Source organism: Tachyglossus aculeatus, chromosome 1 (genome assembly GCF_015852505.1).
Source record: "Tachyglossus aculeatus isolate mTacAcu1 chromosome 1, mTacAcu1.pri, whole genome shotgun sequence".
Taxonomy (NCBI): Eukaryota; Metazoa; Chordata; class Mammalia; order Monotremata; family Tachyglossidae; genus Tachyglossus; species Tachyglossus aculeatus.
In genome coordinates, this window is record NC_052066.1 from 138,697,514 (window position 1) to 138,709,750 (window position 12,237).

The 12,237-nt window shown below is 48.5% G+C and overlaps 1 protein-coding gene across 1 annotated transcript in view; it reads left to right on the plus strand.

The window, feature by feature from the left end:
* The first annotated feature begins 334 nt into the window (after positions 1-334).
* CDC42EP3 (CDC42 effector protein 3) overlaps positions 335-12,237 on the plus strand; it is a 55,849-nt gene continuing 43,946 nt past the window's right edge. The window contains exon 1 of the mRNA XM_038752443.1: positions 335-548. The gene's annotated coding sequence lies outside the window, so the exon portion shown is untranslated. The remainder of the gene's footprint in view (positions 549-12,237) is intronic.

A 12,237-nucleotide genomic window follows, 5' to 3' on the forward strand; every position in this document is an offset into this window, starting at 1 on the left:
CTCTGATTGGCCCCCCGCTCTCCAGGCCCCGCCCCTCCCCGTCTCCGCTCCTTACCGGCCCCGCCCCCCCAGCGCCCCCGCCCCCGATGATTGGCTCCCGTTCTCGCGGCTCGGGCTCTGATTGGCCCCCCGCTCTCCAGGCCCCGCCCCCCCCCCGGGCCCCGCCCCCGAGCGCCCCCCGCCCCCCCCGATTGGCCCCCGCCGTCCCGTCCCGGGCCCCGATTGGCCCCCCGCGCTCTCCGTCTCGGCCCCGCCCCCTGCCGGCGGCGTGCTGCGGGGGTCGGGCTCGGAGCGGCCGTCAGTGTGCGCCCGGCACCTTCAGGCGGGGAGCCGGGGGCGCGGGCAGAGCCGGCAGGGCGCCCCCTCGCGGCCCGGCCCGGCACGGCACGGCCGGATCGCTCAGCTCAGCCCAGCCGGCGCCGTCTCCTATGGCAACGGGAGGGGGGCACAGCGTGGGGCACAAAGTGGGGCACAGCCGGGGCCACAGCGGGGGCCACCTCCAGCCCGGGCAGCCGAGCCCAGGACCCCAGAGCCGCCGGGGACAGTCCGTAAGTGCCCATCCATCCACCCACCCATCCATCCCTCCCTCCCTCTCCCCATCCTCCTCTGCCCCGGCAACGGGGGCAACCCATTTATTCAATCATTCATTCAGTCATTCATTCATTCAGTCGTATTCATTGAGCGCTGACTGTGTGCGCCAACTTGGCCTTCCCAAGCGCTTAGTACAGTGCCCTGCACCCAGTCAGCGCTCAGTAAGTGAGCCCGCTGTTGGGTGGGGACCGTCTCTCTATATGTTGCCAACTTGTCCTTCCCAAGCGCTTAGTACAGTGCTCAATAAATGAGCCCGCTGTTGGGTGGGGACCGTCTCTATATGTTGCTAACTTGTCTTTCCCAAGCGCTTAGTACAGTGCTCTGCACACAGTAAGCGCTCAATAAATGAGCCCGCTGTTGGGGAGGGACCGTCTCTCTGTATGTTGCCAACTTGTCCTTCCCAAGCGCTTATTACAGTGCTGTGCACACAGTCAGCGCTCAATAAATAAACCCGCTGTTGGGGAGGGACCGTCTCTCTATATGTTGCCAACTTGTCTTTCCCAAGCGCTTAGTACAGTGCTCTGCACACAGTAAGCGCTCAATAAATGAGCCCGCTGTTGGGGAGGGACCGTCTCTCTATATGTTGCCAACTTGTCCTTCCCAAGCGCTTAGTACAGTGCCCTGCACCCAGTCAGCGCTCAGTAAGTGAGCCCGCTGTTGGGGAGGGACCGTCTCTCTATATGTTGCCAACTTGTCTTTCCCAAGCGCTTAGTACAGTGCTCTGCACACAGTAAGCGCTCAATAAATGAGCCCGCTGTTGGGGAGGGACCGTCTCTCTATATGTTGCCAACTTGTCTTTCCCAAGCGCTTAGTACAGTGCTCTGCACACAGTAAGCGCTCAATAAATGAGCCCGCTGTTGGGGAGGGACCGTCTCTCTATATGTTGCCAACTTGTCCTTCCCAAGCGCTTAGTACAGTGCTCTGCACCCAATCAGCGCTCAATAAATGAGCCCGCTGTTGGGGAGGGACCGTCTCTCTGTATGTTGCCAACTTGTCCTTCCCAAGCGCTTAGTACAGTGCCCTGCACCCAGTCAGCGCTCAGTAAGTGAGCCCGCTGTTGGGGAGGGACAATCCCTATATGTTGCCAACTTGTCCTTCCCAAGCGCTTAGTACAGTGCTCTGCACACAGTAAGCGCTCAATAAATGAGCCCGCTGTTGGGGAGGGACCGTCTCTCTATATGTTGCCAACTTGTCCTTCCCAAGCGCTTAGTACAGTGCTCTGCAAACAGTCAGCGCTCAATAAGTGAGCCCGCTGTTGGGAAGGGACCGTCCCTATATGTTGCTAACTTGTCCTTCCCAAGCGCTTAGTCCAGTGCTCTGCACACAGTAAGCGCTCAATAAGTGAGCCCGCTGTTGGGGAGGGACCGTCCCTATATGTTACCAACTTGTCCTTCCCAAGCGCTTAGTACAGTGCTCAATAAATGAGCCCGCTGTTGGGGAGGGACTGTCCCTATATGTTGCCAACTTGTCCTTCCCAAGCGCTTAGTACAGTGCTCTGCACACAGTAGGCGCTCAATAAATGAGTCCACTCTTGGGGAGGGACCGTCTCTCTATATGTTGCCAACTTGTCCTTCCCAAGCGCTTAGTACAGTGCTCTGCACACAGTCAGCGCTCAATAAATAAGCCCTCTCGTTTGTAGGGACCGTCCCTATATGTTGCTGACTTGTCCTTCCCAAGCGCTTAGTACAGTGCTCTGCACCCAGTCAGCGCTCAGTAAGTGAGCCCGCTCTTGGGGAGGGACCGTCTCTCTATATGTTGCCAACTTGTCCTTCCCAAGCGCTTAGTACAGTGCTCTGCACACAGCGCTCAATAAGTGAGCCCGCTGTTGGGTAGGGGCCGTCTATGTTGCTAATTTGTCCTTCCCAAGCGCTTAGTCCAGTGCTCTGCACCCAGTCAGCGCTCCATAAATGCGATTGAATGAATAAATGAATGAATGACAATTCATTCACTCATTTAATCGTATTTATTGAGCGCTGACTGGGTGCAGAGCACTGGACTAAGCGCTTGGGAAGGACAATTCATTCACTCATTTAATCGTATTTATTGAGCGCCTACTGGATGCGGAGCACTGGGCTAAGCGCTTGGGAAGGACAAGTCGACATTCAGTCAGTCGTATTTATTGAGCGCCTACTGGGTGCAGAGCACTGGACTAAGCGCTTGGGAAGGACAATTCATTCACTCATTTAATCATTTATTGAGCGCTCGCTGGGTGTGGAGCGCTGGGCTAAGCGCTGGGAAAGGACTATTCATTCATTCATTCCATCATACTTATTGAGCGCTCACTGTGTGCGGAGCGCTGGACTAAGCGTTTGGGAAGGACAATTCACGTATTTATTGAGCGCTGACTGGGTGCGGAGCACTGGACTAAGCGCTGGGAAAGGACAATTCAGCAGTTCATTCCGTCGTACTTATTGAGCGCTCACTGTGCGGAGTGCTGGACTAAGCGCTAGGGGAGCACAATTCATTCATTCATTCAGTCGTATTGAGCGCTCACTGTGTGCAGAGTGCTGGACTAAGCACTTGGGAAGTACAATTCATTCATTCATTCGATCATATTTATTGAGCGCTCACTGTGTGCGGAGCACTGGACTAAGCGTTTGGGAAGGACAATTCACGTATTTATTGAGCGCTGACTGGGTGCGGAGCACTGGACTAAGCGCTGGGAAAGGACAATTCATTCATTCATTCCATCGTACTTATTGAGCGCTCACTGTGCGGAGTGCTGGACTAAGCGCTAGGGGAGCACAATTCATTCATTCATTCAGTCGTGTTTATTGAGCGCTCACTGTGTGCATAGCGCTGGACTAAGCACTTGGGAAGTACAATTCATTCATTCATTTGATCATATTTATTGAGCGCTCACTGTGTGCGGAGCACTGGACTAAGCGCTGGGAAAGGACAATTCATTCATTCATTCCATCATATTTATTGAGCTGTCACTATGTGCGGAGCACTGGACTAAGCGCTTGGAAAATACAATCCATTCATTCATTTAGTCGTATTTATTGAGCGCTCACTGTCTGCAGAGCACTGGACTAAGCGCTTGGAAAATACAATCCATTCATTCATTTAGTCATATTGAGCGCTCACTGTCTGCAGAGCACTGGACTAAGCGCTGGGAAAGGACTATTCATTCATTCATTCCATCGTACTTATTGAGCGCTCACTGTGTGCAGGGCGCTAGACTAAGCTGTTGGAAAGGGCAATTCATGCATTCATTCCATCGCATTTATTGAGCGCTCACTGTGTGCAGGGCGCTGGACTAAGCGCTGGGAAAGGACAATTCATTCATTCATTCAATCGTACTTATTGAGCGCTCACTGTGTGTGGAGTGCTGGACTAAGCGCTGGGGGAGCACAATTCACTCATTCATTCGGCCGTATTTATTGAGCGCTCACTGTGCGCGGAGCGCTGGACTAAGCGCTTGGGAAGTACAATTCACTCATTCATTTAATCGTATTTATTGAGCGCTCACTTTGTGCAGAGCACTGGACTAAGCACTGGGAAAGGACAATTCATTCATTCCATCTTTATTGAGCTCTGTGTGCGGAGCACTGGACTAAGCGCTTGGAAAATACAAACCATTCATTCATTTAGTCGTATTTATTGAGCGCTCACTGTGTGCAGAGCACTGGACTAAGCGCTGGGAAAGGACTAGTCATTCATTCATTCCATCGTACTTATTGAGCGCTCACTGTGTGCAGAGCACTGGACTAAGCGCTGGGAAAGGACTAGTCATTCATTCATTCCATCGTACTTATTGAGCGCTCACCGTGTGCAGGGCGCTGGACTGAGCGCTTGGAAAGGACAATTCATGCATTCATTCCATCGCATTTATTGAGCACACACTGTGTGCAGGGCGCTGGACAAAGCGCTGGGAAAGGACAATTCATTCATTCATTCAATCGTATTTATTGAGCGCTCAATGTGTACAGAGCGCTGGACTAAGCGCTGGGAAAGGACAATTAGGCACCAGGTAGTGACGGTCCCTACCCAACACATCTTCCCTTCTGTAAGCAGGGACAGGGAGCCGCCCTTCTCTAATATTATTATTATTATTATTTGTGAGAAGCAGCGTGGCTCAGTGGAAAGAGCCCGGGCTTTGGAGCCAGAGGTCCTGGGTTCAAATCCCGGCTCCGCCACTTAGCTGTGTGACTTTGGGCAGCTCACTTCACTTCTCTGTGCTTCAGTCACCTCATCTGTTTGGTTTTGTTCTCTGTCTCCCCCTTTTAGACTGTGAGCCCGCTGTTGGGTAGGGACTGTCTCTAGATGTTGCTAACATGTACTTCCCAAGCGCTTAGTACAGTGCTCTGCACACAGTAAGCGCTCAATAAATCCGATTGATTGATTGATTGATTGATCTGTAAAATGGGGATGACGCCTGTGAGCCCCCCGTGGGACAACCTGTTCACCTGGTATCCTCCCCAGTGCTTAGAACAGTGCTTGGCACATAGTATGCACTTAACAAATGCCATAATAATAATAATAATAACAATAATAATAATAATAATGGTACACATTATGCTCTTACTATGTGCCAAGCACTGTTCTCCCTTGGCAAGAATTATGGGCCCACCCCTGCCCCCTGAACAGTGCTTCACACATAGTAAGTGCTTAAAGTGTTCAGCACTTAGAACAGTGCTTTGCACATAGTAAGCGCTTAATAAATGCCATTATTGTTATTATTATTATTGTTATTATTAACAAATGTCATCATTATTATTAGTATTAAACGGGGAACCTCTCTCCCTCTCCAGTCCCCGATTTCTTGGGTCTGGGAAAGCCGGGCATCGATGAGAAGCAGCACGGTGTAGGGATAGACCCCGGGCCTGGAGTCCAAAGGTCCTGGGTTCGAATCCTGGCTCTGCCCCCTGTCCGCAGGGTGACCTTGGGCCAGTCGCTTCACTTCCCTGGGCCTCAGTCCCCCCATCTGGAAAATGGGGGTTGAGACTGTGAGCCCCAGGTGGGACAGGGACTACTGTGTCCAACCCGATTAGCTTGGGTCTAACCCATTCATTCATTCAATCGTATTTATTGAGCGCTTACTGTGTGCAGAGCACTGGACTAAGCGCTTGGGAAGTACAAGTTGGCAACATAGCATTGCATACAGTGCCTGGCATATAGTAAGTGCTTAACAAATGCCATAAAAAAAGCACTTCTCCGGGCCTCAGTTCCCTCATCTGGTAAATGGGGGTTAAGACTGTGACTGTGAGCCCACTGTTGGGTAGGGACCGTCTCTATGTGTTGCAGACTTGTACTTCCCAAGCGCTTAGTACAGTGCTCTGCACACAGTAAGCGCTCAATAAATACGATTGATTGATCGAGCCCCACGTGGGACAGAGATCCTGTCCAGACCTATTTGCTTGTATCCAAAATCAATCAATCAATCGTATTTATTGAGCGCTTACTGTGTGCAGAGCACTCCCCATTATTATCATTCATGCCGTCCTCCGAAACAGACCAGTCTCGGTTTGCGGATGGGCATCGCGGCATCCCAAGGAAGCCTGCGAGCAGCAATCAATCAATCGTATTTATTGAGCGCTTACTGTGTGCAGAGCACTGTACTAAGCGCTTGGGAAGTACAAGTCGGCAACACAAGCAGCCGACCTTGGCTCCGATTTTATATCTTAATAAACATGATCTTGGATTCATTCATTCATTCATTCAATTGTATTTATTGAGCGCTTACTGTGTGCGGAGCACTGTACTAAGCGCTTGGGAAGGACAAGTTGGCAACATAGAGAGACGGTCCCTACCCAACAGTGGGATCACCGTCTTGAATTCCTTATTTCTGTCCTGGCAAGCAGCTCTGAGCTGGGAAGGTGGGATTTGGTAGCTCCCGCCTGCAGTCACCTCTGCAGGAATAAAGACCTCTCCTCGGAGGGGAAATCCTTGCAGTTCTGTCCCTATAAAAAGCCTAAAATAATAATAATAATAATAATAATAATAATAATAATAATGTTGGTATTTGTTAAGCGCTTACTATGTGCCAAGCACTGTTCTAAGCACTGGGGTAGATACAAGGTAATCAGGTTGCCCCGCCGTAGGACAATCTGATCACCTTGTAACCTCCCCAATCAATCCATCAATCAATTGTATTTATTGAGCGCTTACTGTGTGCAGAGCACTGTACTAAGCCCTTGGGAAGTACAAGTTGGCAACATATAGAGACGGTCCCTACCCAACAGTGGGCTCACAGTCTAGAACAGTGCTTGGCACATAGTAAGCGCTTAATAAATGCCATCATTATTATTATTATAGGTTGTCCCACGTGGGGCTCACAGACTTCATCCCCATTTTCCAGATGAGGGAACTGAGGCCCAGAGAAGTGAAGTGACTTGCCCAAAGTCACACAGCTGACTAGTGTGTGCACGGGAAGCAGCGTGGCTCAGTGGAAAGAGCCCGGGCTTTGGAGTCCGAGGTCATGGGTTCAAATCCTGGCTCCGCCAATTGTCAGCTGTGTGACTTTGGGCAAGTCACTTAACTTCTCTGTGCCTCAGTTCCCTCATCTGTAAAATGGGGATTAAGACTGTGAGCCCCCTGTGGGACAACCTGATTACCTTGTATCCCCCCAGCGCTTAGAACAGTGCTTTGCACATAGTAAGCGCTTAATAAATACCATCATTATTATTATTATAGTGGCGGAGCCGAGATTAGAACCCATGACCTCTGACTCCAAAGCCCGGGCTCTTTCCACTGAGCCACGAAAAGTGAACGAATGAATGGCCGAGCTCTGGAGATGAAAGCGAGCCCCGTTATGTCGAATTTAAATCGGGGGTGGGCCGCCGAGGGTGCTTGGTGGGGAGGAGTAATGATAATAATGGCATTTGTTAAGCGCTTACCATGTGCGATGCACCGTTTTAAGAGCTGGGGGTGATCAGGTTGCCCCACGTGGGGCTCGCAGTCTTCACCCCCATTTTCCAGATGAGGTAACCGAGGCCCAGAGAAGTGAAGCAACTTGCCCAAAGTCACACAGCTGGCAAGTGGCGGAGCCGGGATTAGAACCCGCGACCTCTGGCTCCCAAGCCCGGGCTCTTTCCACTGAGCCACGCAGGAGGGCTGGGGGAACGTTTCGAAGTAAGGTTTCTGCCAGATCCTGGATTTCCCAAGACAATTGATATGTATATGTATATATGTATATATATATATGTGTGTATATATATATATGTATATATGTTTGTACATATTTATTACTCTATTTATTTATTTACTTATTTTACTTGTACATATCTATTCTATTTATTCTATTTTGTTAGTATGTTTGGCTTTGTTTTCTGTCTCCCCCTTTTAGACTGTGAGCCCACTGTTGGGTAGGGACTGTCTCTATGTGTTGCCAACTTGTACTTCCCAAGCGCTTAGTACAGTGCTCTGCACACAGTAAGCGCTCAATAAATTGATTGATGGAATGGAGAATTTTCTTGCCCAAAGTCACACAGCTGATAAGTGGTGGAGCTGGGATTAGAACTCATGACCTCTGACGCCCAAGCCCGGGCTCTCTCCATTAAGCCACACTGCTTCTCAGCACTTACTACAGTACTTGGCATGTAATAAGAGCTTAACAAACGTGTTTTGTTTTGTTCTCTGTCTCCCCCTTCTAGACTGTGAGCCCGTTGTCGGGTAGGGACCGTCTCTATATGTTGCCGACTTGGACTTCCCAAGCGCTTATTACAGTGCTTTGCACACAGTAAGCGCTCAATAAATACGATTGAATGAATGAATGAGGAAGGGAGTTGCCCTCAGACATCCTGGCACATCTGTCCGTGAATAGGATCCAGACAGCACTGAAAAAGTCAAAGCTCACCAGGCCCTAAAGACAAATCAATCAATCAATCGTATTTATTGAGCGCTTACTGTGTGCAGAGCACTGTACTAAGCGCTTGGGAAGTACAAGTCGGCAACACATACAGGATCTACTGCTATCACAGAGGTGGAGGGGGATGAAGCAGCGGTGTGCTTATCCGTAAAAATAAAAAATTCCTTCACTTAACTGCCTGAAAAATCCATGGATTTTTCTCCCCTGGTAGGTTTGGGGAATTTTTTTCTTCTTCTTCTGCACTGCCACCTGTCATTTCTCTTTATTTTATTTTGTTGAGTAGGTTTGGTTTTGTTCTCTGTCTCCCCCTTTTAGACTGTGAGCCCACTGCTGGGTAATGACTGTCTCTATATGTTGCCAACTTGTACCTCCCAAGCGCTTAGTACAGTGCTCTGCACACAGTAAGCGCTCAATAAATACGATTGATGATGATTTCTCTGAGTTCTTATCCCTTGAGAGGACAGGCTGGGTGCAAAGATTAGTGCGCGTAGGGTATTACCGTTTCAGAAATGGCTTTGTCTCCAATTTAGAAGATAAGGTCTGAAAGGAAACTGCATTCACGGGGTCGGCGTACCACGAAGTGGAATTCCTATTTGTGATATTTATTTTATTTTATTTTATTTTATTTTATTTTATTTTATTTTATTTTGTTAGTATGTTTGGTTTTGTTCTCTGTCTCCCCCTTTTAGACTGTGAGCCCACTGTTGGGTAGGGACTGTCTCTGTATGTTGCCAATTTGTACTTCCCAAGCGCTTAGTACAGTGCTCTGCACATAGTAAGCGCTCAATAAATACGATTGATGATGATGATATCAGCAGACTAAGCCCCTCCCGCGCCTTTTCTAACCATTCTTCAGGCCCGGGGATGAAAACCTGGAAATGAATCTCAGAAATTGCATGCTGGTGCCAGTGTTTCCTTCGGTATCATCTGCTAGAGATTTACGGTGTGAACTCCGGGACGAAAATATAATGGCTATTGTGTAGCTGCAGCATTTGCAAAAGTAAAGCAAGATGAATTCTCCAAATCAGTGGCGACCGTCTCTATATGTTGCCAACTTGTACTTCCCAAGCGCTTAGTACAGTGCTCTGCACACAGTAAGCGTGCCATAAATACGATTGAATGAATGAATGAATGAATTGAGATTCTGTTTTGTGCCTCACTGAAACATGGAGAGACCGCAAGGAGGATGGCTGTTGCAGATTTTCCTTTTTTGCCTTTTGTAGTAAAATTCTGAAAGGGTGTTCTGATCCAGAAGGCATCCAAACTTTAAAAAGACGGCAGAAATGCTCACAGCAGCTCTCCGGACCGATCCGTTAGGCAGATTTTCTTTAATGCAGTATTTGGATTTCTGTCCAACGTGTTCCCGTAAGCCATCGTCCTTAGACATCTCTAAAGATATTTTCTTTGACCTATCGGCCAGCCCAAATTTTAACCGGCCCACAGAGATTGCCACCAGACTTTCTCCTTCTTACAAGTGTTTTAGTGATGTTGCCCTGATGACAGCACAAATCAGTAGCCCGGAGAAACCGCTACGGGTCATAGCTTTTATTTTCATTTAGAAGTTTGCTTGCCTGGTGATTTTATTTCCTTCAGATAATAATAATAATAATAAAATAATAATAATGGCATTTATTAAGCGCTTACTATGTGCAAAGCACTGTTCTAAGCGCTGGATCTAGGGGCCTGTGTTCATCCTCATGGCTAGAATAAGAACATCTACTGTTTTTCAATACAGTTGTAAAAGGAAACAATAAATTCACCAGAAAAGAGGTCCAACCCCTGAATTTACTGGGAAACTGGAAAGCTTGGAATTCCCCTACATTTTTTATGGAGTGGACATATGTATATATGGAAGTCTACAGTCTCTGAACCTTATGGTTTTTTTATATATATACTGCACCGTAAGGTCCAAAAACTGTTGACTTCCGTAGCTTCCAGATTCAAACCTGGTGTGAAACTGGGAGAGGAAGGGAATAGGGGAGGAGAAGGTGAATATATTTTTATTAATGATGTGCTTAAATATCTATAATTCTACTTATAATGCTGCTACTGATGTTTACTTGTTTTGATATCTGTCTCCCCTCTTCTAGACTGTGAGACCATTGTTGGGTAGGGACCATCTTTATATGTTGCCGACTTGTACTTTGCAAGCGCTTAGTACAGTGCTCTGCACACAGTAAGCGCTCAGTAAATACGATTGAATGAATGAATGAAGGAAGGAAGGAGGGATGGAGAAGAGCAGAGGGTATAAGAGACCTCCTTTGGTTGTGAATGTTACCAAGAAGCAGTGCGGCCTGATGGATAGCGCATGAGCCTGGGAATCAGAAGGACCTGGGTTCTAATCACAGCCCCACCACTTGTCTACTCCGTGACCTTGAACAAGTCACTTGATTTATCTGAGCCTCAGTTACCTCATCTGTAAAATGGGGATTACGACTGTGTGTCTCATGTGGGACTTGATTAGCTTGTATCTTACCCAGAGCTCAGTACAGTGCCTAGCATAATAATGATAATGATGGTATTTGTTAAGCGCTTACTAGGTGCAAAGCACTGTTCTAAGTGCTGGGAGGGATACAAGGTGATCAGGTTGTCCCACGGGGGGCTCACAGTCTTAACCCCCATTTTCCAGATGAAGGAACTGAGGCCCAGAGAAGTGAAGTGACTTGCCCAAAGTCACACAGCTGACAATTGGCAGAGCCGGGATTTGAACCCATGACCTCTGACTCCAAAGCCCGGGCTCTTTCCACTGAGCCACGCTGGCATATAGTAAGTGCTTAAAAAATGCCATTAAAAAATCCCCCCAAACTGAAGTGTATATCCCATTCCCCACTCTAGAACTCTGTGAGACAAATGAAACCTTGGCCACTATAGGAGAAGCAGCGTGGCTCAGTGGAAAGAGCCCGGGCTTTGGAGTCAGAGGTCGTGGGTTCAAATCCCGGCTCCGCCAACTGTCAGCTGGGTGACTTTGGGCAAGTCACTTCACTTCTCTGTGCCTCAGTTCCCTTATCTGTAAAATGGGGATGAAGACTGTGAGCCCCCCATGGGACAACCTGATCACCCTGTAGCCTCCTCAGCGCTTAGAACTGTGAGCCCACTGTTGGGTAGGGAGCGTCTCTATATGTTGCCAACTTGTACTTCCCAAGCGCTTAGTACAGTGCTCTGCACACAGTCAGCGCTCAATAAATACAATTGAATGAATGAATGAACAGTGCTTTGCACATATAAGCGCTTAATAAATGCCATTATTATTATTATTATTACTAATGAGGGAGGTTCTGAGAAATCAAAGGGGACAGCGGAATTGCCGCAGAAGAGGAAGAGAGATCACATGCGTCCTCAGCGGACAAGGGCCACTTTGGTCTCGGTTGGCTTTAAAGGGAACTGGCCAGGGTCAGGAGCTTGCGGTAATGGGAGGGGGCATTGAGTGAGCTTGTTCATTCATTCATTGTCGTATTTATTGAGCGCTTACTGTGTGCAGAGCACTGGACTAAGCGCTTGGGAAGGACAAGTCGCCAACATATAGAGACGGTCCCTACCCAACAGCAGGCTCACAGTCTAGAAGGGGGAGACAGACAACAAAACGAAGCATATTCACAAAATAAAATAAATAGAATAAATATGTACAAATAAAATACATAAATAAATAGAGTAATAAATCCGTACAAACATATATACATATATACAGGTGCTGTGGGGAGGGGAAGGAGGTAAGGCAGGGGGTATGGGGAGGGAAAAGAAGGGGAGCTTGTGGAGAGAGGAGTCCCGGACGAAGCCCCCGCTTTTCCTCTGCTCCCCATCCCCTCCACTTGGCTCCCTTTGCTCCACCCCCCTCC